General features: G+C 40.7%; 1 protein-coding gene across 10 annotated transcripts in view; it reads right to left on the bottom strand.

Annotated features, from left to right (window-relative positions):
- The window catches only part of TTC27 (tetratricopeptide repeat domain 27), a 157,098-nt gene that overhangs the window by 11,891 nt on the left and 124,280 nt on the right, over window positions 1-20,927 (bottom strand). For 5 of the 10 annotated variants that reach the window (XR_015802288.1, XR_015802289.1, XR_015802283.1 and 2 more), the window contains 5 exons: window positions 11,634-11,790; window positions 6,954-7,040; window positions 4,730-6,485; window positions 2,594-2,725; window positions 891-954 (listed from right to left, as the gene is read on the bottom strand). The gene's annotated coding sequence lies outside the window, so the exon portion shown is untranslated. Of the gene's footprint in view, window positions 1-890; window positions 1,616-2,593; window positions 2,726-4,729; window positions 6,486-6,953; window positions 7,041-11,633; window positions 11,791-20,927 lie in introns of all 10 variants that reach the window. The other 5 variants (XR_015802287.1, XR_015802291.1, XR_015802290.1 and 2 more) reach the window with 4 other exon arrangements.

The raw sequence follows: 20,927 nt of genomic DNA, 5'->3' as shown, positions 1-20,927 counted from the left end.
CAGAATCTTTTTCAAAGCCCATAAACTGTCAGGGATTAAAAATGATGTCACTTTTCTGAATTCCCTATTCAGAGAGGAAAAGAAAAAAAAAATCTCTATCCAAGCCAAAGTAAATACATAAAAATACACAGCCCTTGAGGAGGGGGCCAACTGTTTCCCCTCCCCCTGTGCAGTACTTCTGCTGTGAGCAGGATTTGGGAAAAGCAGATGAAGCACTACAGCCATAAAGGTTTAGGCAGGAGAGGAAAGTCACGTTTGGGATCGTCAGATCCTGGATGTTGGGGTTTCACAGCCTCAGCCCAGTCCACCCCCCAAACACGGAACACTGCCATCCCAGGGTAGATGAAAAGGTCCATCCAGCCCAATATCCTGCCTTTGACAGCAGACAAAGGCAGATGCTTAGAAGAAGAATATAAGAACAGGGTGCATACAGAGTGATTCCCTCTCCACACACCCCCTCTCTTAATATCCTCTGTGTTTCCGACAATCAGGAATTTAGGGATTTCCTGAGCCAGATGTTGCATCTGGACCACTGTTTTTAATAATCAAACAGAAATAGAGACCCTCTTCTACAGAGACTTGGCTGTAACTGCAGCCAGCCTAACACAGTAGCAGCCACAGTGAGTGGCTGTACTGCTTCCCTGAATCTACAGAATATTTCTTCCTGTTTCTGACCTTCATATATAAAAATGCTATAAATTCAGGATTAGTCCTGAGAAGAATTCATAGCCATTAGACTTTATAAACATAGATTATGCCAAGAGTAGTCTTATTAAGAAATCTATTAGTTGAGTGGAAAGCCCTGCTTTTAAATGCACAAACACATAACCTACATCTGCAAGCAGATGTTAACTGCAAGACATATGGAATCTACCCCTTAAATATCTTACCTATCAGAAAGTTTGGTTGGATATTTGATTCAAGTGTACTTCAATCCATCTGGGAACTGGAAAACTAGAAAAAAATAAAATAGATAAGTGTTGGTATAGAAGCATGGGGCAATAGTGCATTGGGACATAACTTCCTTTGAAGTGCTGCAGATTCCTTGTATAGCAGACATCACATAATGGCTATGAGGACCAGCTCTCATGGATCTAGAAATTAGATTAATTTTTACCTTTGGAGAAGAGAGGAAGGCAACAGAGAATACCACCTTCTTTTTTTGTGCTTGATGTCCGTGCATAGCTTTGCCTTTTCTTTCTTTAATTAACCAGTTTGAAAGAAAAAGTGTCTTTTATTTCTGCTTTAAATAAAATCATCTCCCTTTCTTTTCCTGATCAAATGCCACACACTTCTTTTTTTTTTTTTTAATTATTTTTACAGAGTTAAGTCAAAAATAACTGAACTCTGGAACCTGGTATGCAAATAGTTCTAATCTTAGTGTACACACATGTTCAAGCTTGAAAACAAACTGAGTAAGATAAAAATAAAGGTGCTGGCAATTCTGAATATGGCTGCTTGGCATCTGTTAAGACCTTTAGAATGTCCTGATTTAACTCCCCCATATTTTGTGACTTGACACAGATACACCTGCCTGATCTCGATGCTCAGAAGGCTCTGCAGAGGCAGGGGACAATGAAGGACAGTGATGCCTCACAGTTATCACAGCAGAACCCTGAGGATGGTGAGGGAAAAGAGAGAAGAAATTGCCTAAGCACAGACACATTGGAGAATACTTTCTTCCAAGAACTGTACCTCGCAAATACTTTTGTTGCATTTTGCTCCGAAGTTGACTCTTTGGACTTGACTCCAAGCAGTTCCAGTCCCTCAGCCACTCAGCTTATCACAATATACATCAAACTGGTCACACCACATTCCATTCCAGTGAAACAAGAGCATCACTGACTAATTTTATGATAATTCAGCTCCTGATTCATCAGTGTTTAGTTACATGTTCACCTTCAAGGAAGAAGGATCTCCTTTACATACCCAAGTGGCTTACTTAGTTGGAGTTTAGTTTGGAGTTAACCAGCTCCAAAGCCCAAAAGCCATAAACCCTACTGCCCCTCAACTGGAGTTTCCAGTATTTTGAAGCTGCCTAAGGGAGACTCAAAATTGAGACATTCCCTCAACATCAGGGTCAGACATTGTATTAGGTAGGGATAATGCAGGTCTTCTCTATTTCTTCCTTTCCTTCTCAGCAGCCTTTAGAGAAGTCAAATATCTTCAAGGAGCTGGGATACTCTCAAAAAGCTTGCTGTCTCATGGAGGACTGTAGGCAGTGGAAATAATGCTCACTGTCTATCCCCACCCCTTCTTATTTTGCCCTTCTGCCCAAACTTTTCTGCTCTCCCCCCCCACAATCACCCGTTCTGCCATCCCTGTGCAGCAAGAGAGTCTGTCTGCAGGGCTGGAAAGGGAAGACAATGCAGATGGAGAAATCAAAATCATCCTCTTCGTGGACCTCCTTCAATTAACAATGCAAGAAATATCTTGCCCATCTCTTTTAGCAAGTTTATTACTTTTAAATGCTATTAACTGATCTCCATGTTTTCAGTAAATGCTTTTAAAATCAGGAGAAAGTACTGCTAAAGAGAAATTGTCACAGATTTACACACTGATATGGTGAGTTAGGATTGCCAGAAACACCCACCTGCATGTCCCAGCCAGTGATTCCTGTTGGAGTCAGTGTGTCACATCACTCCGGGGTGTTCATGACATTCGAGAAGTGACCAGCCTGAGCCCTGCTGCACTCATGCTGGGCTTAAAGTTAAACATTAATTCACTGAAAAGAAGGGAATGGGCAGTTTTGGGTACCAGGGAGACACACACATGTAAGTAAACAGGTACTGTCAATCTTCAGAGCTCCTGAGATTCAACGGATCACCCACCTGGAAAGTCTTTTCTATCATATGAGAAAGTGCACTTAAATGGTATCTGAATTTTCTGAGCATGAAATATGGACATCTACTCTTAAAAAGATACAAATATTGAAAAATGTCAAAGCATGTTTTAACTCTAAGTTGGATTTATCATACAGAAACATGCATAGTTTATAAATTAGAATTTGTCTTTTCCTTAGGCATGAGTTAAAGACAGAAGAAATGGATCCGTTTACTCTGTGCTTAGGTATGTGTATACATGGACACACCTACATATAAGAACAGCAGACATAACACATGTTTTACCATTTAAAAAACATCCTCCTCTGGGAGAATAATGCCAAAAGTGGCTTTTCTCATTTCATCAGTTAGAACTAAAATGGTTTCCAGTTTTGACACAGCTCTCCAGAAATGAGTGTTTCTGCCTGTGACTTCCATGTTACTTGAAATCCAAGGAGCCATTCATCTTTACATCACCTACTGGCCCGTGCTGACTGCAGACCTGTACTCACACAGTCCTGCAAGCTTGCACCACTCACATCAGTCTCAAGAACTGTTTTCCAAAATGCAGCAATGACAATTTGTTTCAAACAAGACAGTCCAGTAGTTGGAGCTACACTGTAACCAGAACTGTCAATGGAAGCAGCGTATTTTCCGACTAAGAAATTGCTGATCACTTCAGGCCTATACAAAATAAGGGGGAAAGAACAACCTCAGCTAATTAAAAACTTGCTTTGCAATATTACACTAAAGATTTTTTTCCCCCCCGTTTGCTGCTTGCCAGATGTTAACAGGATTGCAGCACATTTTCACAGCTCATGGAGATTTTTGACTGCAAGGTTTACAAGAGACATATAAAATGCATCTCCTAGCCTCTGATACAATTTATTATTTTTAACTAGCCCAAGTGAAAGCACTAAAATTCCCTGCTCAGCACTTGAGGAATGAGTGTCTGAAAAGGAATGCAGCACAATTGCCCCCAAATAACTTTGCCCTGACCCACCAAACAAGGGATAAAACAAATGAGATGGATCTTGCCCTCCTCCTTTTCTGAGAAGTCAGAATTCTCCACTGAAAATAAACCAGTGTCAGTAAGTGACAATTCTGGAATTCTCCTCGGGAGTTAAGTCCCAGCTGAGACACTAAATCACTTCATGAGAATGTGTCCTATTGCAAAACATTTGTATCGGGGTCCCATTGCACTATCCTTGGGTGCATTCCTTTTTTAATAAAATTGACATTTTATTCCACTTAGGCACATCATAAAATTGCCACTAAATAATACTTCATGTGGTAGCTCTGTACTAATCAAAGAGACACTCCGGGCACTTTATTCTAAATGTTAGTCCTAATCCTCCAGGCAAATACTAGCAGATAGTAGCAATTTGGGTAGCCACTGGAGCATAAAAAATGAACTTTTAAAAATACCTAATGCTTAAAAAGCAAACAAACAAACAAGCACAATAGTTTTCTTGTCAGAACACAAACAACTTCCCCACAAAATATCTGGGAAAGTATGAAAAGGCAGAAGTTTGGACAAATCCAGTTTAGTCATTGTGTGCGAGTTTCTGCCTGCAGCAGGAAATTTTGATGCTTTCCTCTTTTTTACTGACATGACTGCTGCTGCACCAAAGGAACAGCAAAGAAAGGAATGTATACAAGAGGAGACAGATTCAGCAAACTGAAAAGCATTCCCTGTTTTCCTGCTCCAGGATAGCGGATACCATAGCTGTCAGTAGATGGGTTAAACCAAAATTACAGAGAAACCAAAACTGGTGAAAAGCAATTGTAGAGACAAACATCCACTATGTGACATGGCAAACACACACACAAAGCTGAGTTCCCCAAGTGATTGGCCCCATCTGTACTCGAGAAATGATGACACTATGCTGTGTGTGTTAGCTTACCTTGTAGGAGGCAAAGCCCTCCGATTTCAGTCACAGCCACATGGGTATTACTCAAATTTTACTTGTTACCTGAACTTTTCCAAACTTCCCCTGAAAACAGAAGAGTAAATTGTCTTGGAATCATTAAACAATTTTAATGTGTCCTTTTCTAATTAAGTGGTTGAAGACAAACCAGCAGACTGACCCACACATACAATGAGACTCTAATTTCCCCATTTTTCATTACATTCCCTTTCTTCAAATGACGAAACTGTACAATTTGATCTTTCCTTTTTGGAATGGAATGCTTGGGGACAGCAGGAAATGCTGCTGCCCACCTCACCACATGTAGACCCTGGACAGCAAGATATCCCAGCTAACACATCCTGGGAGTTGCTGCTGAGGTCCAGGCAGTGACCAGAGCTGCCCTATGAGACCAGCCTGTTAGGACAGCTATCAAGCCCAGCATGACTTGATCTGGTCTCTTCAGAGGCACGTGTCCCATGGCATCCTGCAGCCTTCCTGGCTCCCAGAGAGGCTTTTACCCACAAACCTGGGGGAACAGGGACATCAGATGCCCATGGAGTCCTGCACTGATACACACCTCCTGCCATGTTTCTACTGGGGGCACTGGCCAAGGAGGCCAGACAAGAGCTCAGGCTTTTTCTCAAGTTAGAGGAAAGTCAAGATGTACAGTAAGTTCAGGACAGAGCTTACCTTTGTCTAAGTGGTCAGGGCAGTCATTTGGAAGGAGAGTTCTGATCTTGGTGTCTGTGCCAGAGATCATTTGTAGCTTCTTTTTAATAAACAACAGACATATGCATATTTCCATATCCACACAGATATCCACTTAACTACTTGAGCTTTGGTCTAATATCTGCTGAGGGTGGGAACCCTCAGTTTAATGTGAGAAGTGGCACATGGTCCCAGTGAGTACTATTTGAGGGAGCTGAATCCATGTTTGTGCTGGCCTGACTCAATTGGCTATGTGCTAAAGGTGCTCAGCTTGCTGATTGCACCAGGGCCCTTCTGAGGGCTGCAGGACCACGCCAAACATTGTCAGAAAAGTAAGTGCTTCTGAGAGAAGAGGCTCCAACCAGAGGTGTCCAGAACAGAAATCCACACACCTCCAAAAGAGATGGACTTGATGACTATAGGACTGGGAGGAGCAAAGTGGCTTTGTATTTTGGTATTTCCAGTTTGAACACCTATGCCCTTCATGGGGCTGAACCTGAAGCTCTAATGTCACAGTAAATCTTGCATGTGTTACCAGATAGGAATGCTTATCCATCAAAGCCAACCATCTATCCTTTTTGTTACAAATTCTTGTATCTGAATTATTCTGTAAACATATCTTCCCAAATTGTTCTCAAGGAAGAAATACTATAAAGCATTACATCTGTGTAAAACCCCAAACAAACAGCAATTATTTGGTAAAAACTAACTGCTTTTCATGAGAACATTTAAGACAAAGGAAAAGGAACATGTGTACTTGGAGCCTGATGGAAGAATGAGAGGAGGGTAAAAGATGCATACAATTTGCATATTTTGTCTTTTGAAGACTGCCATTTCTCCTACCACTTACAATGTGGTTAAGTTCATGGAATGAACTCGCCTGAACACAGATGACAGTAGGATTAAGCAAACACTGTTTACTAGTAAATATTTACCTTCAGAGAAGCTTAGCAACAACTCTGCTAATGTTTGGTGAAAATCCGTGAAACCATGCCTTTAGGGTACAGGTTCTGCTTTTTCATCTGAAAAGTATCTTACATTCCTGTTTATAATAAAAACAGTACAAATTACAGAATCACTTCTGAGTTGGAAGAGATCCACAAGCATTCATCAAGTCCAACTCTTGGTCCTGCACAGGACAGCCCCAAGAAGCACACCGTGTAAATTAAAATGGCAAAGTACTAAAGACCAATCAATTGGAGGCTTCACAAAGAAAATATTAATGAATTTTGCCTACCCAAAGTTAAAAATAGCAGTATTTGAAGATCATTGATGTCCTCTGATATCCTGAGCTTCCAAATCAAAATGTCACTATTTCTTGCATACCTTTCTGCCTTTTCCCTCTTTCTAGATGGAGAATTTTCACCAAAATTTGTTGCTTACCTAAGGCCTCATATTTATGCTTTATGCTTATATATGACTTTGTATACTAGAAAGGAGATGAGAGATATCAAGCATATTTTTCAAAACATATTTTCAACCATGTAAGATACAGAATCACGTTAGTTACCTTTGTAACCTCAGTGAAAATGACAGATCACGTTTCTGGTGAGAGAAGTGACCAGATAATACTTGGTCTCTGTCAGCTCTCTCAGCCCTGGAAACAAGAGACAAACAGTTGAACCACTGTTTTCTCTCTCCTTAGATGTAGCTCTTATGTCAGTATGGTGGCTAGGTTAAATCACAGTCTCTCATAAGATATTATCATTAAGGAGAGGCACATGGGAATCCAGTAATTGGTACTAAAACTTGATCTTTCACCTCTGTTGCTGGTAACTCAACAGATCCCCCATTTCCAGGCTTCACGAGATACTTCAGCTTTTGGAAAATGTTCATGCACTCTGAGCTTGTGACACACATTTTGGTGTTAATCTCATTTTGCTGAGCTCATATCCTAACCTCAGTGCAGGCACTGCTATTCACATTATAAAGACAGATGCTTTAATGCTGGACATAATGACATAACAAGATGCCATGGCTACAAAAGAAACTTAGATATGTTCAAATGGTAAAGCATGCAAATTTCTGCTGTGAGGAAATAAAGCATTTACTTCAAGTTTGTGTCAATACTGAATTTTTTCACACCTGGCTCAAATGTTCTAGGCACAAACCAAGAACTGCAATGTGAAATCCTATGTTTATCCTATAAGGAAAGCTGAAAGAGACGAATATTTATAATCTCTCTTGACTTTAAAATCTACCAGTTCTTTGACCTGTGATCAGAGTGCCAGCAAGCTTTTTGCAAGAGTTCTCCAACCTATTGTTTTCAGACTATTAAAATGCTACAATTTTGAAAATATGCTCCTGTTTTTTAGTGTTTGCTCTACTTTTTATTTTCCTGATTTTTTTGGGGGGGGCTGGGGGTTTTGGGGGGGGAGGGAGAGGGAAAGGGAAACGCATGAAATTAAAACTTTCCCCAAGAGATCTGCTTAAACTACTACATGTTTTTGTCTACTTCAGATGCAACCCTGGGGTTTATGCATTCGTTATAAGGTAGTACAAAGAGTTTCTTACTACTGCTTAACTTCGATTTTGTTCTGACAGGCAATTAAGTATCTTTCTTCAAAGATATTCAGGTGACTTATTTCAGCAATTAACAGATACTTCAAGGGGAACATGTGCTAAACATCTCTGCAGGCATCGTTTACTGGATTTATTCAATATTTGAAAAACTTGAATCCTGTAGTTAATTTTCCAAATAGCGAATCAGCTCCCTCTGCCATTGGACGTATAATATTCTGTATATAATGTTCAAAGTAGATAAACCATCTGAACTAATTTCCCCTTTGACTTCCTATAATCTAAACAAGTAAATGCATATCTTTTTTTATCACCTGTCCTTCATACAAAAAAGAAAGAGTAGAAAAAAAGAAAAAGTAGAAGGTAAAGATCTTTCCTACGAAGGAATCTGCAGACAATTGACTTTACAGTGAACCCCTAAAATGCCTAATTCATTTTCCAAACAACATCCTGCCAAACCTGGAGAGTTTGTATCTAAAAACATCCTGATGTGATTTTATCCAGCAAACTCATATTGTTATTATTATTGGCCTAGTTTCCTGAGATATTGATAAAGTGTAATCATGATATGTGTCTTCCCCAATAACTTCTGTGGACACAGCCAACTTCAACTGCCTTTTAAGAGGAACAGAGATGTCAAAAGTATTCAGTTCCACAAGGTGGTTAAACTGAAATGAGGAGAAGCTGCACTGGAAAATGACAACAGTTTTAGACATCAGTGAATGTGAAACATTGTGGGAATCCTAGGTATGGGACAGGTTTCATTGGATCTACCCACAAGACAGAAAGTTATGTATTAGACCTCAGTAATGTTGCTGGCCACAAAACTGTTTTCTGTAGAGTGACTGATATATTTTTAATTTTTTTTTTTAAGACAGAAGTGTTCATGTAGTCTCAATCTGCTGCACACCAAATGGCTGCCTGCATCTGCCATCCAGGCTGCCTGCTAATTCCATAGAAAATGTTGCTTCTGACTCCTGAGAACCACTGCTGCCATTCCCTCTCCCCAGCTTATTAAGAGAAGACCTGGAGCTCTACTACTGTGAGGCATTCAACCCAGAAGCCATTATCCCTGTGTCACGTTCTGTGGGCAGTCCCACAACTGGTCTCCAGCCCTGACTCCTAAAAACAGCTAATCACATCAGCCATAAAATCTCATGCAATAACTTCATCACAATTATATTTGCATTATTTCATTACATTGTTACAGCTTTGGTTTGCTGTTGGAATTCTATGACCTTATTTTCTGAGTGAAGTATCTCATCTGTAAGCCAGACAACATACAATTATACTCTACCTATAAGAACTAAAAAGCCACTAAAAAAACCCACTGAACTGAAAAATGAACCAGTCTCTCTGTCAAGATTTTTCCTGGAACTGATAAATACTAGATTGACTGCAAGAGAAATTGAAAATAAACTTTAAAATATGGCTCTAAGAGCAAACCAATTTGGAGAGTCTTATGGAAACTTTAAAAATCAAATTCAAGCCACAGAGATTTAAAATAAAAAGGCAGAAAGAGCAGATCCTTAGATTCTGTAAACACATAGAACACAGTATTTGTTTTGACTGAAAGATTTCCCACTATATTTTAAAAAATACATTTACTTACATAATACAAAATTATACATACAAAGAATAACATACATTTTATACCCTGACATCATCCATCTCTCAGATGAAAACAAATTGCACTATATGCCTTAAAGATTTTGTCACTGGAAGTTTAGCTAGAAAAACAAATGCCTAACAATTTTAGTGTTCAGTTCTTGAAAGAACTCTGGTTTTCATTACAGCAAAGAATAGTTATAAAAGCTGCTTTTCAAAGACTGTGTATGGTACCACAGCCTGACATTAGGTACCTAAATGAAGCCTATGGTGAGAGTAAATCATGGCATATTTGCAACATCAGTCACTGGATATTTGCAATCAATTTCTATGGAATTAAAGTCTCTAAGAGCATCTAGAGCATGGACAGTCAAAGCATTAATTGTTCCATCACTTTCCTTATGTTTTTAATTAGTTAGGATGACATAGGAAAAGCCATCTCTGGCATTGTGAAGCACCATATATGTAGCCAGGTCACAGCTTTTGTGATTCTGAAAGGTCATACCAGAAAAAGCCCAGCATATCAAGAGAAGTGGGCACTAGCCATGCAGCACCAAACGTCCCACAAATCTCATCTGTGTCCTTCCAAACAAAAGGTAGGCATGAGAAGAGAGATGGAAGAGATTGGGGGTGTACTCTGCAATCCTCGGTGCCTCCCTCCAGAAGCAGATGGCAAAGCAGGATACTTCAGCTAGAAAGGGCAAAGCAGAGCCAGGGAAAGGGTGTGAAGGGAAGCAGGCATGCTCAATAGTTATTTATTTCTACAGCTGTACAGGAAATTTCAGCTGCTGGCAGCCTGCCTTGGCAGGCCACACCTTGTCACCCTTTCTGAGCAGACAGAAAAGAAAGAAAGGGAGCCAAATGAGATCCCTCTGTGGATTCAGCCACCAGTCAACCTGGAGCCAGCAGTATCTGAAATGTGATGTTTGAGTACCTGCTTTGCTTATGGGTTAGAGATTTCTACTTCACCCTCAAATCGGGGAATAGTTGCTGGCCTAAATGCTGGTATGGCAAATGCTGGTAAGACTGTGAAACACATAGAAAGGTTAGATGCTTCCCCTTCTCAGCATGGGAAAGAGCTCAGCTGAAGTACTCTGCCCCATTTGGACTCTGCATTTCACAGATGGAACCAAATGGAGATAGTCCTGAGGGAAGTGATGGAAACTAATCTGAGGTTCAGAAAACCTGATATAGAGGGAAAGACAGAATAAACAAGTTGTTTAGAGAAAAGGGCTGAGAAGAGGCTTGAGAACAATCTTTGGTGTATAAGACTGCAAAAAGAAAAGGAGAGGAACAAACTATTTTCCAGGTCCAGTGTAGACAGGATAAGAAGCAATATGCTTCATTTGCAGTACGAGAAATCTGGGGAAAGGAGTCCTCTAATAAAAAAGAAAACAAAACACTGGCGAGTTTGTCTGGAGAGCTCATTATGGGCGGTATTTAAGAACAGACCAGACAGATCTCTATGACAAAGTGATGTTGGTTTAACTGATCCTTCCTTGGGACAGGGAGGGGACTTGACAACTTTTCTGAGATCATAGCTTGAGAAAACTCTAAATGAGGTAAACTGTGTGTCATGGTCACACTACAGACCCCAAGACATCACGTGTGAATGAAAGTCAGCAAGGACTGTGCCATACTGAAAGGCCAAATGGATTCCTTGGCATTTCGGTGGAGGACTGTGGGTACTTCTTTTGGCCATATAATGTGTGTGAAACATTACCTATTGACACTGACTTCCCTTTGCAATTTCCAAGTGATTTCTGCTTATCTGGGAGCTGATTCAGAAGACAGGTTTTAGTAGGTCACTGTTAGGACCTCACTTGGCCTCCTTTCCCCTGAGGGAGGAAGTGGTCTGGGAAAAGAGGCTGTATCCTCACAATAGTTGTTAAAAATCACAGCCTTTCTAGGGGGTCAAGAGAAATCTCTTAAATCTGCTTCCAAATTTGGATTAACAGGGACACTGAGCATGTGTACACTAAGCAGAGCCCTGGGGTGAGAAATAGACTATTTCTTAGGTAAGTTGAAACAAGAGGACTAAAAAGAGCCACATCACACATACCTCCTGTATTTGTAAAGGGGCCAGGAGCCTTCTGGAAGCTTCACTTAGCTCAGGTGAATCCTCTTCAATCAACCCCACACCCACAGGAATCCTTCCAGGAAGGGTTGCCATGCTTTTCTGCCTGCTGGTCAGATAATGTCCTTGCCCTTATTCAGCTCTGCAGGAAGCACATTTTGGTGAGTGCTGCAGTTTAAGGAATGCAGGCATGTTAATTATTAGAGCTTCAAAAGATACAAGTTCCAGTGGGCTGGATTCCAGAGTTCTGAATGAAATGAAAAACTCATCTTGATCTCCCCTGGCCCATAGTTTGGGTTGTTAGAGGAAAAAAAGAAATGAGAACACACACAAGATGGTTTATCAGCACAAAACAATAGTACACAGCTTTAGGACTTGGGGACACGTTGAAATAGGAGCTGTTGTTGGGCAGTGTTCCTTATACAGACTCACCCTTCGCTGCTGTTAAGAAAATTCCACAGGAAGGTTTCAGTGTTATGTTTACAGTGCTCTCCTTTAAAACAGATGTAAACAGATCTCCTCTTTCTCTACTGTTTGTTTGGAGTTCACATTTCAGTTCCTATGCTGTGACCATGTTATATAATGGATGCCACCAGCATTCTGGATGCCATAAACAAAAAAGAGTCACTTAAAATATATCAGAACTGAGCTTCTCTGTCCGGAGTTTCTCATCATGCTCCACTATAGTTTCTTGCTGTTCCTCTCCTTTTGCAGAAGAAAAATTAAAGCTGTTATTTTGTCTCCCTCTCTAAGGAAGCCTGTGAGAGGAGCAAAAAACCTATGAGCTATGTTCATCCTCTGGCTGTTGAAAAGTTGTGATTTGAGGCATTGGATGTAGGAAGAATAGCAAAAATACTTCTCCACCTCTGGTTACACAGGTAAGACAGCACAATCCAGGGCAGAAGTTCAAAATTTGGTCTGTCCTGCCCAGGCTCCTACTGTGGTATACTTGGATAAAAAGAGTGTTAGGGTTATGATTAAGACGACGAGATGGCTCATCTATTTAAATATGAGACCAGACAGTATCTAAAGGAATATGAGGTGTCTGCACAGAAGGAAAGGAAGGGTAATTCATTCTCTCATGAGAGCTACCATCACAGCTGAACACTTAAGAAAATAGTGTAACCACATTCTGTACCCTCAAAAGTATTTTTTTCATTGAGTGAGAGAAAAAAAATCACATGGACTCAACCATGGATGCACGCCACCTCCTAACAGAGGCAAACACAAAAGACTCTCCTTGCCAGCACACTGGGGCAAGCTGTCTGAATTTCAGAAGGTGCCAATCCCCAGCTCTTTCTACTCTTCAGATGCTCTGGTTTATGAATCACAGAGGTGAAGTGGTTGCCATTTCTGAAGGTCAAAATCTCTGCTATTTACTGCTAGCATGTGACATGCTTCTCCTCTCCTGATAGCTGCAGCATGTGTCTGAATGGATGTGGCACAAGGTAGAAGCACGAGCCCCTAACTCTAGTTTTGTTTCTTACTTGTTGGATGGCCTGGGGCAAGTCACTTCAATCTTCTGTGCCTCAAGTTCCCCATGCGTGAACTGGTGCTACTAATACCTCTCTAACGTCTCTGGAAATGGATGACTGAAAAGTTCTAGATACTGTAAGTTTATTTCTCCAGCAGTTCTTAAAATTGCATGGGACACTCTCACAAAAATACAAGTCATTTAAAAGAAGTCAGGAAATTTCCAGCAGTTCAGACTCTAATGAGAAGAAGTGAAGCCCAAACTTAAGAATCTGTCTACTAGAATCTGGAGTTTCTAATTTGATGAAAATATAGACAGCTAGCTCAAACTCCACTTCTTACCTCACTGCCTGTGACTAATTCAAAAGGGTTCCCTAGCACCCAAACAAGGGAAGATTTTCTGTGAGTGGGTAAAAGTTTGAGGGAGGTCTCTCTGGGATCTATAAAAACCATGCATATTACACTCTCAACATGTTCCAAAACCATCAAGATTGAAAAATTGCATTTAAATACAGCCAAGAGTTCAAGTACTATAAAACCACCATTAAAATGCACATTTGTATTGCATCACTGAGGCAAAGCATCAAAGGATACACATTAGAATTTTACTTCACTGGCTTTAATATAGGCATTGCTATATCCTGGCTGCACTAGGACTATCTCGTTATGACTTTGCCATCCAAATATATACATGAAGTGCTAAAGTGGTTTCAGTGGACTGCACTGAACAACATCATCCTTAACAAAATTGTAGTACATACTTTGCACTTACTGGATAATTACCTACACAATTATGAATGAGTGTGCAATTGTGAAAATGAAAAGATTAACATTTGCCAGCATAGGCTTTTGTAGTAGGGATGAAATGAAAATCTTATGTTCTGAGGTAAAAAACTATGAAATCTGGATTAAGGAGCATAGTTAATCAACTGCTGATGGTGGTAGTTCTATGGATTTACCAAAAGAAAAAGACAAAAGCACTATTTTTGGGAGCACATTACACATCTGCTGTTGTGCACACAACATTGAAAACCTGGAAATAAATCATCAGATCTGCTTTCTCTTATGGGAAAAATTTTGAACCAGGGTTTTCAAGCACACAAAATATCTCTGATAGTCACTGCAGTACTGCATCCTGTTATGTCCAAGTTATTTTCACTAGAATTTCCTACAAAATTGGAGTCTATGTGATCATTCATTTTGTGTTCACCAGTGTATTTATGCCATCCATTTGTTAATGATCTTTCCAACCAGCTTCTAACACTGGAAGACTTGTAAAAGATAGCAAAAATATTCCTTTTTCTTCCTGAAAATAGACAGATGGGTAGAGATGCTATCAGAGTCCTGGCTCTGAGAAAACTTGCAGTTGTGAGTTCAAGATTATGAGAGAAGCCTCATGGGAGAAATCCCTTATATAAACACCCCACTGATGGGAAAAGCTTTGCCTGGGGCTCACATCCTCTTAGATAGTGAAAGTCAATCACCCATGAGACAAAAAACTATAGGAAACCAGGCTTCATTAGTTCTGCTGCCACAAAATTTACTTGTTAAACAAAATGGCTACTCCAGGATTTCTGACGAAGAGCACTGTACTGTAGTCATGTGCAAGTCTGGATTTTTTTTCCCTTTTTCACTAAGTATTTCTGTTTACTAAGCTCTAAGTTGTCTACCTAACTCAACAAAATGTACAGTCTCTCTGCCATCAATAGTAAAACAAACTGGTGACCTATGAAACACAAGAGTTGAGCAAAATTTTGCAAAAACAAGCCATGACAAAAATCTACTGAGAACAACAACAAACAATTTAAACTATTTGCCTAGTTTGCCAACACATGATACCTGATTTTTAACAAGTAAATCTTTAGCAGAATAGGGAGAGCAAAAAACAACAAAAAAAGCCTGAAAGCAAGCTGTTCACAATTTTCTTTTCAGCAGAATATAGTGTCCTAAATTTTCAGCAGTGGCTTTCCATGCCAAAACATCTGAAACAAGATTAATTATCAGAGAGCAAACTTTGAAAACATAGATAAAAACCCCAAGCCTATTTTGATGTCTCATAGCTGGTCAGCTCAGAAATGAGGTATACAAGATCTTTTATTTCTAATCAAGCATTGTGAGTATACTCTTTTTCTTCTTGGAATTCTCCCTTTGTTTGGGAGAGAAGGAAATTTAGTTACAGAAGTCCCTCTGTAATCTTGATGACTGGCATTCTTCAAACACAAAAGCAAGTTACAAAACTGTAATAATCTCTCCTTCAAATTGTGGATTTCATACATACACACACACACACACACACAGAATACCCTAAACATCCTGGAAAGCTTCTGCTATTGTGATTGCAGCAGCATTCACAAAAACAACCTGGAGACTTGGGCCAAGGTCAAAGAATTGAATCTTTTCTGCTCTCCAGTATCACCAGTCTGAAAACGTAAGGCTCAGCAGCCTTCTTCCCTGGTGGTCTGTTAGGATGGATATATACTGGTTTACATATTTCAGGTCTGTTTCAGGAAGCAGGCTATAGGCTTTAAAAAAAACCCAAATTCACCTCAAACCTAGTGGACAACCACCATAAACCTCACCGGACTGTAGCTCAAAAGCCTCAGAAAATGGAGAGGGTGAATGTGACCACAGTACCACATGTGAAATATGCACATTGGTATGGACAGAGATCCATCAACTGGATCTGGAGAGCAATTGCTTGATAGATTTACTAGTTGTCCCACACCTCTAATTTTTTAATCCCTTTCTTATATTTTCTCTTTTTTTTTTCACAAAGAAAGTATCGGGGTCAAGGGTGGTCCCCGACAATCTTTTTTAGGGTTTCCAGATATTCAGGGTAAAAGTGGCAAAATAAAAGAAGAGCGGTACGATGACCACGGCTTAGCAACATAAAACACTTTAATAATAATGAAAGTAAATGTGGGACAAGGCCCAAAAATCTGAATGCAACAACCAAGGGAACAAGGTCTCTTTAGGAGCCAGTGGTTGAAGACAAGGGTGAAGGGAGGTCCAGGGTATAAATATGGGGTAAGAGTGAAGGTGGAGTTGAGGAAGGGTCCAATAGGTATAGGGGAAAGTGGTGCAGAGGTGGGACAAGAGAAAGCAGGGTCCAACGGGGTAGGTTGGGTGGAACATTACACCAACTGCAGGCCAATGGGGATACAAGGAAGGGAGAACATTCTGGATTTGGGAGTGGTGATAATTGACTAGTAAATGAGGTATTAACATGGGCAATCCCATAACTCTTTGGAACTTTTTCCTGGGGTCACCACAACTTAAACAAATGCTTCCCAAGGTCTAGGATTGGGATAACAACCCTTCTTTGGTGATGGCTGCCTGACCTGGAATACCAGTCAGGCTGACTCCCACAAGAAAATATAGTTTGTGAAGGTCTACAGTCACACAAATCAAAAGTTCCTCAGTTTAGTCCCTAGTCTGCATTGTTCCCAGTTAGTAGGTTGACAGGAAAACACATCATGGCTCTAGCCAGATTAAAACTGCTGTAGATTAAGTTTTTCCTTATCTTTCTTAAATCAAGTTTTTCTCTCTACTCTTTTACATCCTCTTTGTTTCTCCCAGCCTTTTTAAAGCAAAATCCCCATAATCTTTCTCTTTGCACCTTAAAAGTTGATTCAGTTTGCTACCTCCATTTACAGTTTATTCCCTTACCATGAGAGCTGCTTTATATGTCTTGTCACAGCTTCTTCATATCCAATTTTCAGTTCTCTCCACCCAAGTTTTACGTGACTGGAGCAACAACAGAATGCAGGAGGTAACAGAGCACCAGATGAGCTACAAGAAATACTGATAGTGGGAAGACAATGAACATTCTCTAATGAAAGAAATATCTACTTACTTTTTCTAGCTTGGCATGCCATAACTACTCTACGCCTCACAGATTTCTCTGCCCCAAGAGCAAGTTTCCATGTCCTGTGCAGAGCTGACTGGTATTGCTTCAATTAAATGCAATTTTCCGTTGAATGGAGATGTTTAGATAGGGGATTTTACCATGGGTCTCTTGAATCCCAGACAATTACAGATTCTTAGATGATATATACGTGCCTCTCTTCAGTGCTTACAGATTATTCATCAAGCCATTCTGCAATTATTTTACATTGTTTTCTTTTCTCAGTACCTTTGGTGAATTCCACTGACATATTCTCTAATTAATCTTTGTCTGTAACTCAGTGGTTGAGTCACCAGCCCTGGAGATATTTAATAGATGTGTAGACAGGACATTTATTAGGGCCATGATTTAGTGGTGGACTTGGCAGTGCTGGGTTAGTGGTCGGATTTGATGATCTTAAGGGTTTTTTCCAACCTAAATGCTTCTGTGCTTGTAAATGGTTAACTAACACCAGAACTCTCACCACCTAAACTCTGTGGCACCTAAGTATGACTACTCTAAGTCCTTTCACTATTTTTAAAATCATATTGATGCATACATTCAAGCTGATTTCAGAATTTGTACACTGCATATTCCATGGTCCTCCACTGATTTGGTTGTTATGTAAAAATAACACAGTTGAATGTGATGTGTTAGTGACATAAACAAGGGCTATGGTTGGAATGGCAATAGCTGTATGTAGGCATATGCTCATTGAAAAGAGAAATGATCCGCCAGAGTCCAGCTTGCTGCAAAACACAAATTGAGGCAGTAAGTGCTCCAATGCAGATATCTGATCCTGCACATTCCAGCCTATCTGGGACCTTGATCCTCTGATTCCCCCCTCTCCTCCCATCTCTGTAAATAACATTTCTTATTATGAACCACCTCACATCTGGCACAGGATTGCTTATGCCAAGCTGAACTACACCCTTTGCCTAGGGAGTAAGGTCAGGAATCATGATAAACACAGCAGTATAGGAATTTCACACCTTATAAAATTATTGTTTACAAGTAATAGCAATGATTACTTAAAACAATCTCAGGAAAAAAAAATGAAAAAAGATAATCAGACATGTAGACACAGTAATTAGGTTGTAGACACTACCAGTTATCAATTTACCCAGCAGTCTGTGTCTTTCTTTATTCTTCTGCTGCTTTTGCTCTAAGGAAGCAACCCCCCTGCAGTCCTACTGAAAGGAGAAATATAATTTAAACACCCTGCCCATCCAGCACAGAACCCTGATTCAGATCCTTTCCTTACTCTCCAGAAAGAAAAAAGCCAAGAAAGTGGCTTCTGGAATATACATATTTTGCTTACTAGCTTCAGACTAGTGAGATTTGGAGACTATCCAAACTAACCAGTCTTGGAGCCTCCCCTTATCAAGTGCTCCAAGCAAAATCCCAGTGGGAGCAGGCTGCCGGAAGACATTCAGCACTTGGTGAGCTTCTGCACCCATCCTATGTGTGGCATGGATGGCCAACCACACAGAAACATCAGAGACACCATCTGGGAAGAGATGAAGAGCAGCCTCCTCAGTCTGACTGTTCTGGATGAGCAGAGATCCAGGGCAGATGACCTGCAGCACACACAGCCATGGCAGAGTACCTGCTCGGTCACACTTCCAGCCTGGAGCTGACACTTCTCAGCCAAGACGCAGGTCCCAGGAGGGACCCTGGTGGCACCAAAAAACCTGCTGTGGTCTCCCCAGCCTAGAGTGTGTTTCTTTCCACTCCAGTTTATTTACAAGTATTGCCATACTTAAAGTGGGAAGCAGACTGTTTTCTGTCTTCCCACACAGGTGCTCACCCCCAGTGCACAGCCACAAACAACACACACAAACTCTCTGTAGCCCTGGAAAACCAGAGTGCACCACACCTTCGTTACAGTGACCCTTGATGGGTGTCATCAGCTGCACAAGGTTGGACAGGGAAGGTTTGACATGCCAAAAACCAATCTCTTTCTCTCACTTAGTCTTTTGGCAACAAAGACTACTTCACAGTTCAGGCTTTCTACATTTAGAAAATTCTCTCCCAAGCTGAAAACACCACTCAGGGACTTTCCAGACCCTTCAAAGCTATTGGAAACAGCAACACCATGTGTCCTCCTCCACTCTCATCAGTGACTTATTTAGGAGTTAGTTCTTCTGGGTTCATCTTAAAAATACTCAGAGCACAAAAATAAGCCATGCCTGAAGGTCAGCGAAAATGAAATCTTCCCAGTGGTGTTAACAGTGCCCCACTAGATGCAGCTAAGAGTAAGGACTGGGAATTATTTCCCAACACCTTTCATATAGCTCAGTCAGTACTATGCCAGTGTCAAGGAGGAGACAGGGAAATATTCCAGAGGGTCAGATTTTGCATATCTCTTCCTTTCTGTGTAGAGATGTGGACAGACTGACAGAAATGGTGGCAGTGTGCCCATCACAAGGTTAAGCTCCTTGACCAGGGACACGTAAAACGGGATTACAGAAGACAACAGCTACACCTTCCCCTGCCAGTCAGCTACAGGATGAGTCCATCTGCTGTTAAATTTACAGGTTCTTTACAAAGCAGATGGCTATGGCCTGGCTGTCCCACCAGTGCTGTCAGCTGTAGCTGGAACATAGCACATGGGGGGCTGCAGGCATGCATGAATTTTGGATTTCTATTTCCTCCTACAAATTAAACCCTTTTACGGTTATATTTCTCTAAAGATATTCGAGCCATTAATATATGTTCTGTGCAGCTGCATATATATGTGTGTTCTTTGACTGTATATAGAAGTTACATCTGCTATATTCACCATCTGCTATATTCTCAGAAAAGTGTAGTATATAAAAATAACATTAAGGTGGAGATAGAAGCTGGCTAAATGAATGCAGAAGATTAAAATCCTTCTTCAGGGGCAGAAGAAAGTAGTTAATTTTATTGGTTACTGCTCACTTGCAAGCTAGATTATTTTATGGTTCCCATCTCTTTACCATTTCCTGTTTAATTACTCTCCCTTATCAGTCATTTGAAGACTAAAACCTTCAAGCCTGGCTTAATTCAGTCTTGTCCTCTTTTATGTTTTCTTGTCAAGACTGCTGTTATCTACTACTTCTTCCATCTGTGGCTTATTTTTCTGTCAGGGCAACAAGCTTGTCTTTGTCAGCTCCCCAAGGTCACTCCTGAGACATCTTCCATATGTATAACTATGTCTAAAACCAATGGCTCTAAGGTCACCTGCAAAACCCTTTGCTTTTTACAAGGCCTTACCTCATATCTCCTCCAGCTGCTCACAGGAGTTCACAGTAATTTGTATATAAAATGAATGTACTAGAAACTGACGTTCTTATTCCTCTGCCTATTTGGCAATCCTTGGGCTGTGGTTTTCCTGGAGTAGGAACTGTATTCTTCAGCTATGTCTAGACTGGTCAAACTAACAGTGTCTGAGCACAGACCCACCCCAGTCACCCACCCAGCTGAACAGAATGGCCTCTGGCATGGTTTTGGCTGAGGCCAGCTAACGCTCTTCCAAGTATTATCTGGGCACAGTTCAAGTCTGGACATTAAGATGGGCCACGGACAATTCCCAATAGGCAGCTGAGTGCCATGTTTGGGAGACAGAAGTGTTTCCCTGTGTGGATGTGAGCTCTACCATGCCATCATGGAGCAGGCTGACATCCTACCAGACATTACTGTAATTCCCAGCTCTTGTAACAGGGACTGCTTGGGATGTGTGCAGTGCCTATCCCTGGGGGATCTCAGCCGTGACTGAGATCTCAGCTTGCTGCCTGAACCTCAGTGACTAAACAACGGCTTTATTTTTCCATTCCTAAGATTTTATGAGTGCATAAGAAAATATTTGCCTTTGCCCCCCACATTACTTGAGTAACCCTTTCTTAAGAACTTCATTTAACACTTCAATGAGAGAACCCAGTTCCAAATTCCCTTTC

Source organism: Sturnus vulgaris, chromosome 3, assembly GCF_052056855.1.
Source record: "Sturnus vulgaris isolate bStuVul1 chromosome 3, bStuVul1.hap1, whole genome shotgun sequence".
Taxonomy (NCBI): domain Eukaryota; kingdom Metazoa; phylum Chordata; class Aves; order Passeriformes; family Sturnidae; genus Sturnus; species Sturnus vulgaris.
Note: the sequence above shows the minus strand (reverse complement) of the source record. Positions and strands in the feature narration are given on the sequence as shown.